We start from the raw sequence: 12,706 nt of genomic DNA, 5'->3' as shown, positions 1-12,706 counted from the left end.
ATCATATTTGATTAGTACAATTGCCAAATTTCAGCATTTTCAAAATCAGGGAGGGTTCAATATGCCCGGAAACTGTTTGATGAAATGTCTTATAGAGACAAAGTGGTTTGGAATATAATGCTTACTGTTATCCCATCTTAGTCTTTACCAAGAAGCCCTGTTACTCTTCCACCAAATGACACGACTTTGTAACATCAACCTGATCATTACTCGTATACTGCAACTTTGAGTGCGTGTGCTGGCTTGTGTAGTCTCCGATTTGGACAAAATATTCTTCTTTGGTGATTGCCACAGGTTATTGTGCTTCACTTCCTGTAAATATTCACTTATTGATATGTATGCCAAGTGTCAACGATGTGTTTGAAGAGATTCATGAGTGTAGAAACAATGTTCTTCTTGGTGCCCGTTTTGTTTGCTTATGTGCATGCTGATTGGTTTGAGGTTGCCCAAAGTTCTTTGATTCTATGCCGAATAGGGTTAATGTGCTTGGAATACTATGATTGCTGGACATGCTAGACGGGGATCTTACACCTGTGTTATTTGTTTAAGAAGATGATGGAAGAATCATGTGATCAAGATCAATGGACGTTCAGTGCACTCATGAATGCTTGTGCTGAATCAACAACAGTATCAAATTGGTTGGTTGCATGGTCCATGCTGTTTATAAAAAAGGGATGGACTTCTGCAGTTGAGGCTAATAATCGATTCTTAGTTTCTATGCACAATTTGTTAGTCCTGCTGAAGTGGTGAAAATATTGAGTCTGTCGGGAATTTAACTCAAGTGTCCTGGAATGCAATAATAGATGCTCAATGAAAGTAGGAGATACCCCAAAACGCACTTGTCACATTTCTACAAGCCTTGAAAAGAATGTTATTTCATGGACTTCAATGATGAGTGGCTATGTTAGAAATGGAAATCTTGAAAAAGCATTAGGTTTTTTTTGTCGATATGATAACAAGCAGCCTTCAGCCTGATGATTTTTCACTTGGAACTGTTTTACATGCATGTTCGTCATGGCGACGTTAGGGCACGACAAAATGATCCACAGTCTTGCAATACATTATGGTTATTGTGGTTCCACGTATGTTGGTAATGGGCTGGTTAACATTATGCAAAATGTGGAGACCTTTATGGTGCAAAGCAATCTTTAATGATATTATTAAAAAAGATTTGGTTTTCATGGAATACAATGTTGATTGCCTACGGTATCATGGTTGGGTGACAAATTTCTAAAGATTTTTGATGAAATGATTGTATCTGGTTTAAACCAGATGAGGTTACATTCATAAGCCTGCTCATAGTTGTAGCCACTTGGGCTTATTAACAAGGGCCGGCTCTTTTCAAGTCTATGAGTCAGATATACCGAATTTCTCCAGATATAGACCTGTCGCATGCATGGTGGATATGCTTGCTCGTGGAGGGTACTTAGAAGAAGCAAGAGAGATGACCAATATATATAGGAAAGGTGGCACGATTGTGTAAGTCAAGTGAAGCGTTTTGTGGAGCACGTTATACACATGGTGATGTATTGATGGGAGCGGAATTGGAAAGAGAGTTAAAATGGTTTGAACCTGAATGTGAAATGAGTTATGTTGTGCTGTCTAACTTGTATTGTGTAAATGAGAAGTGGAAAGAAGCCGAGTTGTTTGGAAAGCTATGGCTGATCACGGGTGAAGAAGATGCCTGGCTGTAGTTGGTTGAAGTAAAAAACAAGGTTATGGCTTTTGTTGCTGGTGGTAGTTTATGTGTATACACGGAAGCATGTCTTCCATTCTATACTTGCTTGAATACCAAATGAAGAATCCTTTTATGGAAATCTTTAAAATGTACAGGAAAGAATCTATTTCTCTTTTCTATTTTGTTACATGGTTACTATACTTCTTTTCATGTATAACTCGATTTTAATACTGAAAACTAAAGGGAAAACTGGAAAACTCTCTAAAAGTACTCTACTTATGGATATCTTTAATTTAAGCACACACTTATTGTTACAATTTAAGATTTGAATTTGTTCCAATTTAAGGACTTTTTGACTTGTCGAGTAGGTATCGATCATGACCAAGCACAGGCTTTTTGATGATTATTTTTTTAATTTTTTTTTGCCTTAAAACCATTTAGAAATATTATGCCTCGAACAATTATAGAAATCTTGAGTCCAAATAAAGTTCTAGTTGGAATGTTTTAGTGTCCTCTGCTTTTCTGGCATTACTGTGGACGATATTGGGTGAAGTTTCAAATTTGGAGCATATAACATCATGGACAAGGGTTTGAAGATTTGACTGCATATCCCAAGGGACCATGTTTGATGAGGTGCCATTATACTAATAGAGTTTATGCGTTTTTTTGGTTACTTATGAATCTTTCTTGACATTTAGAATTTCCCATTGAGTACAGAATGTAACTTAGCTTGATCCATATAAAAGTAAATGGAAGTTCATGACTTCATCATGTAGTTTTTGTTACTCTGTCAATGTATGTATCTAACTTTTCCATCAATTGATTGGTCTAAATATTTGGCAGTTGTTCTGTCTAAAATTACTGTTTTATCAGTTTAGAATTACTCACTATTTGCTTCAATAGGTTATGGAATGAATTGAGAAGTGAGATCCGGCCAGCACGAAAAAATTTATTGTTAGCATACAGAACAAGGTGCTAGAACAGAAGGCTGCTTCTGGGATAGCCAGGGACATACTAGAAGTAAAAGAGTACGTATTTTAGTACTTCACATTTGTTAGAAACAATGCGTACGCACTTCATTGATTCCTTATTAACATTTTATTTAAATTTGCTTCTCAGTTTAGCTTTTATTTCACTTTGTTCGCTTCATGCATGGCATTTGGAGTTCATGCTTGAAACCATATTTGACATCAAGAACGACAAAAAAGGTGAAAGAGGATATATCACACATACGCGCATCAAGAAGTGGCTTCAGAAGGTCAAAAGAAATTTCTTATTTTCTTATATATAATCAGAACAATTATAACCCCAAAAAACCTTTTGTTTTTATTTCTTCTCACAGTTAAGGGTAGAAAGGTATAGTGCGGGGATTGAAGTGGAGCGCCCCCGGATAAGAAAGCTTAATGGTGGTTACTAGGAGTTATAGTGTCCGCTACAATCATACTGAAATGTTGCTAGAAAGATTGATAGAGAGAGCTTAGAGACTCAGAAAATGCTTAGCTTGCTGCTGGATAGTGAATGAACATAGATGCAAGACGGACGGGCAACCTTTTGTATACTGAGTGGGGAAGATTATCTTGATGCGTTTGAAAAACTTTTGAGGTTGGACTTGCAAGGGAAGCAGGTAAATATTATGTCTTGTAATTAGAGTCTTAGAGATAGAAAAATGGCGTTTAGTTGGTATTGGGGTCGGTGGCAAAATAGATGCTATGGGGGGTTGGGTAACAGGATATGGTAAATTTACTTTGGTTTTGGTGCATAACCGAAAGAGGTCTTGCTGGATTGATAGGTATAATGCGGTCCATGTCTTACGTTTAAATGTCATACGAACGAGATCATGTCTGAAATTTATGAAACTGCAAAACTCATGGCTTTAAACGCTCACAAGCGAATTATACGGTAATAATATTGTTGATTTTGTTTTAATTTTTCATTTAGTCCCAGTATTATATATATCATGTTACTAACTTCTATTTTATACTTTTTAATTAACAATTATAGATGAAGTTACAAGGTGAAAAAACTGTAAGAAAGGGCCACCTTGCTGTCACTACAAAGATTTTTGAAGTGGCTCCCTCACTGCACATGGTGGCGCTCAGATAAACCAGAGGAGACACTCTGGTATTATACAACGTACGTATCACAACAACAGTTGAAAGTTTCCTACACTAAGGTTAGTAGATGGGTAGGTCAAGCGGAATGGGTCAAAGTGGGTGTGGATTAGAATTCATCAGGTTGGCCACTTACTATCACTTTCTTGAGTTTCATTCTTACAATGCTAGATAAAATGAATTAGATTTTCTTTTTTATAAAATATTCTGGTATACTTTGGGTTGCATTGATCTGTTCACCCATTTCCATTTTAGCCAATTTTCAGAAACTACCTTATGACCCATTACGACTTACCAAAGCCGTTTAATCATAAATGACTCAAAATACCATCTCTTATTATACACATTCTACTGGTATCAGATAAAAGATGGTTTTGGGGTGCCTTTTTTACATATGAACTCCACATGCATATGTTGGATGGCTTTGGATTAATGCATAGATAAAGTAGAATATATGAAGTCAATTTACAAGCTGAACATGAGACTCCAACTATGATATTACTCGATATAGTACGCCAAATGTTTCATTTTTCTAACAATTGGGATCACTGACGGGCTCCCAAAACAGGTGAGACTCTAGAACCAGGTCTTAATTTTGTTTTTAAATCCTAATTTTTTTTTATTTTATTTTATTTTTTTTTGAGTTTGTATCTTTGTTAACTATAGTTTTCTTAATTCTAACTTAGTTCAAGATGGAAAGATGATATTTACAACCACAAGAACGAAAATATGGCAATCTTGACATTATTTTGGAGACACCTACAACCACCTTTTGTTATATATGGTGTAAAATGGTTACAGAAGTTACGTTCTTTCGTGTTGTAACTTTGTTATGCACTATGGAATGGAAAACGTTAACATCCCCAGATTTTATGTGTAACAACAGTAGAAATGTGATCCAAGTTAAGCTAGGAGTTGTGTGGTCTAACGGTGTCCGGTCCAGGGTGTACTTGAAACCAGTATAATGTGATCCAACTTAAATTTTCTATTATCTAGTTGACAAGATGCCATTGACCGATTGTTGTCATATTCTGCAGGCTAACTTTGAGGTATCCACTTTGCTTGGTCGTATTCCATCTGCCGTTGGGTATCAAGTATCAACCAGCTTTGTAACAAATCTTAGGCCTAGCATATCACAGCAACTACAAAAGGGTTCCATTACATCTGTCCAATGTCCCATACTCTGATGATTTGACGGGTCCATCCCCTACCACTACATTTGCTCATTTCGATGTCACAGGCCCACAACTATGTTATCTCGACAGGTTTTGTTTCTTCCTTGATTAATTCAGGGTGGCAAAATGGGTCACTTAGGTCTGATCCTCTTTTTAAAAACATGACATATACATATATAGAGGAAGGTGTTAGCCGTGAAGTCCTTGTTTGGGCTTGTTTTAATTCGGGCCGGCTGGCTTTTATTTAAGCCTTAGTTAAAAGGTTGGTTCTAATTAGGTTTCTTGGGGACCAAGTTTGTAAACCCTAGCTGTCTCCTATATATACGGGTCTATTGTATTGTAATTTTGTGTCATTGAGCTTAATAAAAACCCTGTTTGCAGCAGTGGATTAGTTCACACACTTTGTGTGAGATACCACGTTCTATTCTCGTGTTCTTCTTCTTTATTTTCTGTTTTGCTTCCGCTGTGCAACCCAACTGTTCCTAACAAGTGGTATTAGAGCTTAGGCTGCTTTGATTCTGTTCGTGGCTGCTGAATTCGCGATTAAGGGACTGTTTTCTGCCCCTTTGTTCGCTGATCTTGTTCTGCTACTGATCAGATCTGTTTTCTGAGATCAGTTTGATTGAAATTCGGTTGTGGCTGCTGCTGTTCGAATTATTTTAATTCGTTTGGTGCTGCTACTGTTCGGTTTTGATCTGTTCTGATTCTGTTCTTGCTACTGCTGTTATGTTTAGCTGTTTGCTGCAAATTAAGCTGCTGCTTACTGCTGTTTGCAGCCTTCTGTTGCTGTTTCACAGCTTTTCTGCTGCTACTGAAACTGCTGTTTTCTTCCTGTCAGATCTGTTCTGAAGCTGGTTTGCAGCTGTTGCTGCTGTTCCGCTGCTGTACATCACCAAAAACAGTCCCTGTTTGCAGCCGACTGCTGCTGTTGGATCTCGGGTTTAGGGTTCCTGTTTTGTTTTTTTTTTCTTTTTGGTGTTGTTGACTGATCGTTTGGAAGACAAGGCGTGAAGTCCTTGTTTGGGCTTGTTTTAATTCAGGTCGGCTGGCTTTTATTTAAGCCTTAATTAAAAGGTTGGTTCCAATTAGATTTCTTGGGGACCAAGTTTGTAAACCCTAGCTGTCTCCTATATATTCTGGTCTATTGTATTGTAATCCTGTATCATTGAGCTTAATAAAAACCCTGTTTGCAGCCGTGGATTAGTTCACACACTTTGTGTGAGATATCACGTTATATTCTCGTGTTCTTCTTCTTTATTTTCTATTTTGCTTCCGCTGTGCAACCCAACTGTTCCTAACAGAAGGGTTATTCAAGAACTCACAAATAAAAAACTCAAGAACAATTATGGATCACATATTTCTCTTATATTTCTCTCTCTTCAATTAAATAATAAAATTCTTCCAAATCATTCAAATATTTTATCTCACAAACCGTAAATCGTTAGATGAAAAAAAGCATGGGTAGTCTAAAATTTCGTTCTTTTTCATTAGAGATTCAATTCGATATAATTTTGACGACTTTTTAATTTTCTTTCTTCCCCCTTGTACTTGTGTACCTACACATGTATAGGATCATTTTTTTCACATGTAAATTAGTAAATGAACATATGTACACAACAATGAAGGTTAAGGGCGGAGCCCGTCAATCCATTACGGAGCTCGTTAGGTAGATCACCCATCACCGGTCACCTTCTATGACCTATCATCCTCAATGACCTATTATCCTTAATGGCCTATCACCCTCAATGACCTATCATCCCCACCAGCTTTAGTTTATGAATATCCTTATGGGCGAAGCCCGTTCCGAATCATAAATTTTGTTCAACGTACACATGTGTAAGTACTGTGTAAGTACCAAAAAGAAAACGAAAATTAAAAAGTCATCAAAAGTATATCGAATTGGATCTCTAATGAAAGATTACGAAATTTTAAGACTACCCATACTTTTTGTTTCGTCTAACGATTTACGGTTTGTGAAATAAAACATTTTGAATGATTCAGATGATTTTACATATTTAATTGAAGAGAGAGAAAGTTACACAAAATATGAAATAATTCTACCTGGTTTGTAATTTGTTTTTCTATTTTACTTATTATAGATGTTGGTTTATTATTTTCTAATAAATAGCTTAGGATTTGTTTTTCTATTTTACTTATTATAGATGTTGGTTTATTATTTTCTAACAAATAGCTTAGTTTTTGTATTTCCTGTTTATTAGAAATTTAGAACAGTTAAGTATAGCAAATATAAAATATATAAACGAATATACACAAGATTTCATAAGATTATTAGCACAAGCAGTAAATGACGAATTATGTGATAAATACTTTATAAAATTACCAGGAGATTTAGGAAAAGCTATACATGAATCATGGAAACAGACATATGGTAGTACAAAACATTTAGGATTAGGACCTAGAATTAAATTGCCATGTCCACCACGCTTCTTTGCAAACTCTGATGTTTGTGTGTATCTAAGTGTAGGGTAGCTATAAGTATGTTTACTTAATATAATAAGATTTTTTGAAATTGTTATAGCTCCTTGTAAATTAAAAATAAAGTTTAAACCTATCACAAAATCTTTAGACTTTATATTTTCTGGATTTATAACTATTTGTGGCATTTCATATTCTATCAACACAGTTTCATAAAAAATTACCTTATAGATTAACAAATAGAACAATAGAAGATAGGATAATTACAGTCACATATTGTCTAGAACCAATAGGCATACAATTTTTAGATTTTTCAAGAAACTATAATATCTACTTAACTATAAGATATTAAACTTTTTGTTGCTCCTGTGTCTAATATTCCTGTTAAATAAAAAAAAATGTATTATTATCTAGCCATAATCTACATTGTAAATTTATCATATTAGTTGTTCCACCCTTTGTTTGTAAATATATGTGATCTTCTGCCACTAATTGACTCATCTGAGTTGATTCTTGTTCTATATTTTAATTTTTGTCTACTAAATCCTCTAAATGTTTTATTTTCTGTTCAATTTTATCTATTAATTCTGTTTTTAATTCTAAAATTTTTATCTTTTCATTATATGTTCCTATATTTGTTTGTATTTCACTTTCTATTGTCATGTGTATATTACATATCCTTCTAAGACATAAACAACATATTTCATTAAAGCAAATTGAACACTGTGATCTTTTATCCATACTCGGAAAGTTACCACAAATATAACATTTTATATGATTACTTCCCCTTTTATTTATCCACTTATGTATACATTCTTGCTGTTCTGTATTAACATATGTATATGTGACTTTTGCTACTACTTTATCTTCTTCATTATTACTGTATATACTATAGACTGATTCATTATATGAGTCTCTTATTTCTACTAATTATATATATATAGATATATATATATATATAGAGAGAGAGAGAGAGAGAAGGGATCAAGTGAGAACCACATATATGGTGAGAACCGTGAGAACCATTGGAAAATCATCTCTAAGGGCTTTGCCCTTAGCATTAAGTGCTACGCCCGTACCGTAAATGTGAAGTCCCTCACTCGATGTTTAACCCACAAGTGTAGAATAACAAGTCAAGTAATCACTAGAGATGACTAGTATAAAATGTCAAGTAAGCACTAGATTGGACTACTATAAAATGTCAAGTAAGCACTAGATTGGACTAGTATTACGATTAATATAAATGCAAGAATATATATAACGTAATACGTACTTAAGCAATATAAAGATAAGCAAATAAGTAAATGGTGAGACACAATGTAATTTTCAAATGTATTTTATTTATTGATGTTAATTAAAATACAAGGTTGTTGCGGAACAAGATATTACAAAGTAAGTATCTAAACAACCTATGAATTACAAGTGATCTAATCTTTGCTAAATAAACTCTTTGATCGAAATACTGAAAGTTGTGAAGTATGACTGTTTAGATCGAGAGTATTTGAGCAAAGGCACCAAATTGCAAAAGTATGTAATTTGGACGAGGAAGTGACTTGGTATTTATAGGCAAAAAGAATAAATATAATATTCTTTTTGCCGTACAAATATGGTTACATGCATTTAAGGAAATTACATTAATTCCTTAAAAGCATTGATTAAAGTACAAGAATAAAGTCACATGACAGTGACTTGTCTTCTAATTAACCAACCACCTTTACATGCGTGTAAGGCTTTTAACAAAGGACAAATGGATTGTCCGGTTAAAGGCATGTAAAGGCATAAAGTCAATCCCTCGTAATCAGTGTTCAGACTTGTAAGGTCTAGAACACTGACAAGGACTCCAGTCAGGAGATCTGGTAAGTCTTCCAGTGAGCTCCGCTATTTGTCAGACTTCTTTCTTCAGACTTTAGTCTTTGACTTCAGTGAGAATGTTCTTCAATGGAAAGATCTTGACTGGAGTGAAGTCCAGTGAACAAATATGGTGCAATCCAGATTTCTATACAAGTAAGTTGTTCACTGGTCTTCACATAATTTCTGGACAAATCTTCAGAGGGCTCGAGTAGTTACGCCTGGAGCGAGTCCAGTAAATCTGGACCTAACAAATTCTCCCTATTTGTTTAGAAATTATGCAAGGATTTTCAAGCTTGTATCTATACAAGTTTGTGCTTGAAAAATCCTTGAGAAATTTGACCAAGTCTAATTTAAATTTCTGGAGAGCCACTTTACAGATCATCAGTGTTCCCAGTTTGTACATTTTAATTTCTAGACTTAATTTGGATAAGTACTTGTGAAAAGTAGGAATTGCAACTTATATTTACAGACATCAACTGGAGGAAAGTTACAATTTTATCAACATAAAAATAAATACAAGTACAATATTAGAGTCAGGCCCTTTTCTTTTCAGCATGCCCAGATGGCTCTTCAGTGGCCTTCCTCTTTACACCTGGAGATGAAGACGAAGTAAAAGAAGTCCTTAAGCCCAGCTCCATCTCCATCAACTCCTTCCTCATTCATTCCTTGCCAATCCTCTTCATAAAATATTTCACATCCTGGGAGACATCTTTACCCCTGAATGAAAGCCCAATCTCTCTTAACTCTGACCATCCAAAAGCCCTAATTGAGGTGTCCTTCCTTTCATCAGTAAAGTTCCCTTCTCTGAAGAGTTTGGCATGGAACTTAGAGAAATTATCATGATTTTCTGCCAGATGGATCTCAACACCCATTATTGGTCGGACATCAGCTCTAAATTGTGACAAATGTTCATATTTTTCCTTTGTCTGAGCCCTTTTCACCATTTCATCCACTTCCCTTGACACTTTTCTCTGCTCAGCCACTTGTTGAAATTTTTCCTTATTAATTCTTTCAGTTGTGTTCAAGGGAATGAAGGTACTGAGATCTGCAGCTCTGGCAGCTTTGGTTTTCTTGACTGGTGCCTTGGGCAAACCCATGACTTTCTTCCTATATTCATGCTCCAGAGCAGTTGCATTACTCCTTACTTGTTGCTGGAGATTTTTCAGTTCCTCTCTTCTCTGAGCAATAAGATCCAGTATGCTTACCCCATAAATTTCAGAATCATAAACTTGTTCATCCTGAGCATACATGGATCGAATATAGACATCATCCAAGGCATCCAGACATTTCTTCAGCCTGGGATCATCCTTCATCTTCTTATATACTTCAATTTATATGCCCAACCTACCAGCGTTGTAAGAATCCAGAGTCCCATGCCTGGCCATATCCAACTGGTGAGCAATCAAGTCATCTTTTTAATTTTTCTTGAAGATTTCGATTAAGATGCACTCTTGCTCCAGTCTCTTTGCTTTGGCCTCATCAGCAGATACATACTCATCTGCCTCATTTGTTGGTTCCCCAGATACCACTTTCTTGCTTTTGAGACTTTTCATTGTTGTAGTGATATTTGGGAACCCTTCAAAAACTGGCTCACTGGCATCAGTACCAACAGCCTCTTCCTCAACTTGTCCACTGGCTTCAGTACCAGTGACATCTTCACCAATCACCTTCTTCCAAACCTCTATCTTTTTCTTTAGATCAACCTTCTCAGTTCCAGAGCCAGAACCTTCCCCCTTGGAAGCATCTCCAGACTGAAGATGATTCCACACCTGATCCAGTGTATGTCTGTCAAAGGAGTCAAATGTACGACCAGACACTTCCTCATCTGCATCACTTCCTTTTTGATAATCTCAAGATCCTGAGGAAAGTGGCGAGGCAACTGGGCGTCAATCATCTTCATAACTTTAGGCAACAACCCATCTCTGAGATTTCTAAGGAGAGTTTCAGACACCTCCTTAGTGATTTCTTTTAACATGTTTCCCCTGAACTTCCTAACAACTTCATCACTGAGGGTGCTGACTACTGAGTTCTTCTCCAGAGTTGGCTTGCTCTCCAGAGAGCTTATTCTGGTGGTTAGATTCTGAACATCACCTTCCAGACTTGCCAGAGGTTGAGCAACTTCAGTTTGAATGGCAGTCTGGACACTTCTTACCACATCCTCCTTGATACCCTGGACTGCAACTTGTATTGATTCAGAATTTCTATTTGTAGCCATGACAAGTTCATCCAGCTTCTCAAAGACAATCTTCTCATTACCAGCAAAAACATTCATTTCTGACTTAAGATTATTGGAAATGACAGATTTGAAGTCAGAAATAACTTGAGAAAACGCTTGAAGTGATCTCTCCAGGTCTGCCACCTTATCAAAAAGGCCTTGGACCTCGGTTGAAAAAGAAGAGGAAAGACCACTGGAAGGATTAGTAGTTCTGGTGATAGATGATACTGGCAACACCCTTGTGATACCTTCAGTTTGATGGGTATCTGCCAGTGGTTCAGAATGTGGAAGATCTGGAACAGAGGGTGATTCAAGAATTGTTGTGGTTGTTTGTTCTGGAAGGGGTGTTGGTGTATTTACTGGGGTGGAAGAGGCATATCAGATAGAATTGACTGGGAGACAGATTGGGTGGTGCGATCAATTACTTCTTTTCCCAGAAAACTCATGTTTACATTAAAGTCATTGTCCTCAGACAGTGGAGAATCAACCATATCCCAATCTGGGCCGGTTCCACTTGCCTGGTCCTCTACTTGAACATTCTCCACCCCAACATTTAGATCAATCTGAGCCACCTACTCCAGATTCTCTTCTCCAGCCTGCCTAACTTGTTCCCCTTCAACTTCTTCAACAATCAGGGACCCATCAGCAGCCATAATGTCCCCACTTTCAGCAGTTGCCACTTGAATGACAAGAGGTGATCCAGATCCTCTTTCTTGTTCACCACTTCCTTCTTCTTGAACTGGGGAAGTGATTGCTGGGGCAGTCTCCTGACCCATTTCTCCAGAATCCTGATGAGTAGATTCTGGAATGGCTGACACCAGAACTCCGTTTCTCCTCAGACGACGAGTTTTATTTCTTGGCCTGGTGGGGTTAGGTGGAATTTCAACAATATTCACACCCGGCTGCTGAAGATCTGGGGCAATCTGGGAAATAGGTTGTACCCTTTCAGCATTAATTTCACCAACAATTTCCTCCTCATTATGAGGCTCACCAGCAACCTCCTCATCTGGTGAATATGCAATTGCATCTTCTTGAATCCTGAACTGATAAAGCATCACTGATGGGATGTCGACCTCAGTAGGAGATGAGGTCAACTGGTTGAGGTCCCTCAAGTATTCACACATCGAAAAATGAGTTGTATTTTCATTGTACTCATTCTTCAGGGCCCTTCTGAAAATGATGGACAAAAAGCAAATATATGGAATGAAGGCCTTCTTGCTCTTGACCCTCAGTCTGTCCA

At 36.7% G+C, this 12,706-nt stretch overlaps 1 long non-coding RNA gene and 1 pseudogene across 2 annotated transcripts; both read left to right on the top strand.

The window, feature by feature from the left end:
* The window catches only part of LOC122583279, a 4,971-nt pseudogene extending 3,065 nt beyond the window's left edge, over positions 1-1,906 (top strand).
* Positions 1,907-3,201: 1,295 nt separating this feature from the next.
* Positions 3,202-6,164, top strand: LOC122583933. 2 transcript variants are annotated; one of them, XR_006321351.1, is made up of 5 exons: positions 3,202-3,302; positions 3,468-3,577; positions 3,680-3,811; positions 4,827-5,054; positions 5,803-6,164. It is a non-coding gene; the product is annotated as an uncharacterized LOC122583933 (long non-coding RNA). The 2 variants fall into 2 exon arrangements; XR_006321350.1 differs by lacking the exon at positions 5,803-6,164 and having other exon boundaries at positions 4,827-5,371.
* Positions 6,165-12,706: the final 6,542 nt, after the last annotated feature.

The sequence above is a fragment of the Erigeron canadensis genome, chromosome 9 (genome assembly GCF_010389155.1).
Source record: "Erigeron canadensis isolate Cc75 chromosome 9, C_canadensis_v1, whole genome shotgun sequence".
Lineage (NCBI taxonomy): Eukaryota > Viridiplantae > Streptophyta > Magnoliopsida > Asterales > Asteraceae > Erigeron > Erigeron canadensis.
This window is presented reverse-complemented; position numbering and strand designations above follow the sequence as displayed.